Source organism: Hippopotamus amphibius, chromosome X, assembly GCF_030028045.1.
Source record: "Hippopotamus amphibius kiboko isolate mHipAmp2 chromosome X, mHipAmp2.hap2, whole genome shotgun sequence".
In the NCBI taxonomy this organism is placed as follows: domain Eukaryota; kingdom Metazoa; phylum Chordata; class Mammalia; order Artiodactyla; family Hippopotamidae; genus Hippopotamus; species Hippopotamus amphibius.
Genome location: NC_080203.1, coordinates 32598543 through 32599392, shown reverse-complemented (window position 1 = coordinate 32599392; position 850 = coordinate 32598543). Strand labels below are relative to the sequence as shown.

At 41.8% G+C, this 850-nt stretch overlaps 1 non-coding gene across 1 annotated transcript; it reads left to right on the top strand.

The window, feature by feature from the left end:
• The first annotated feature begins 777 nt into the window (after positions 1–777).
• Positions 778–850, top strand: TRNAG-UCC (transfer RNA glycine (anticodon UCC)). The gene has a single exon. It is a non-coding gene; the product is annotated as a tRNA-Gly (tRNA).

Genomic DNA, 850 nt, shown 5'->3' with positions numbered 1-850 from the left:
TAATTCTTAAGAAAGAAAATTCAAGTAAATAAGGCACAGGGTTACAGTTTAATAAAGCTAAGTAACGGGTATATGTGTGTTCACCATGTTGGTCTCTATAAAGTTCTGTCAGCTTGAAATATTAACAATAAAAATATATAAACAAATAAAAGTAAGCCAGTCGTTTTGAGAAAAATATTAGAAAGGGGTTAAAAAATGACGTAATTGCATCATCCAAAAATGTTAACATTTTAATCTAAATTTTTCACTGAACTCTAGTACTTATTGAACCCCTACTTTGTGCCCAATCAGGATACTGGACATTCTAGATACCCAGAGCCAGTAAGACTGTGACATTTCTTTTTTTGGTTTTTAATTTATTTATTTTTTATTTTTTAAATTTATCAGTTGCATTGGGTCTTTGTTGCTGCGCACAGGCTTTCTCTAGTTGTGGTGAGCGGGGGCTACTTTTCATTGTGGTGTGTGGGCCTCATTGCAGTGGCTTCTCTTGTTGTGGAGCACAGGCTTTAGGTGCATGGGCTTCAGTAGTTGCAGCACGTGGACTCAGTAGTTGTGGCTCACGGGCTTAGTTGTTCCGTGGCATGTGGAATCTTCCCGGACCAGGGATTGAACCTGTGTCCCCTGCATCGGCAGGCGGATTCTTAACCACTGTACTACCAGGGAAGCCCCAGGCTGTGACATTTCTGAACGACACCCTGCCTTATGTGTTGCCAAAATCTCCAGCGAGAGGGTTACTGCTCTGTTAAGAAATATCTTTAAAAGGTATGTTTAGGGGTTTCCCTGGTGGTCCAGTGGTTAGGACTCTGCACTTCCACTGCAGGGGACCTGGGTTCGATCCCTGGTCAGGGAA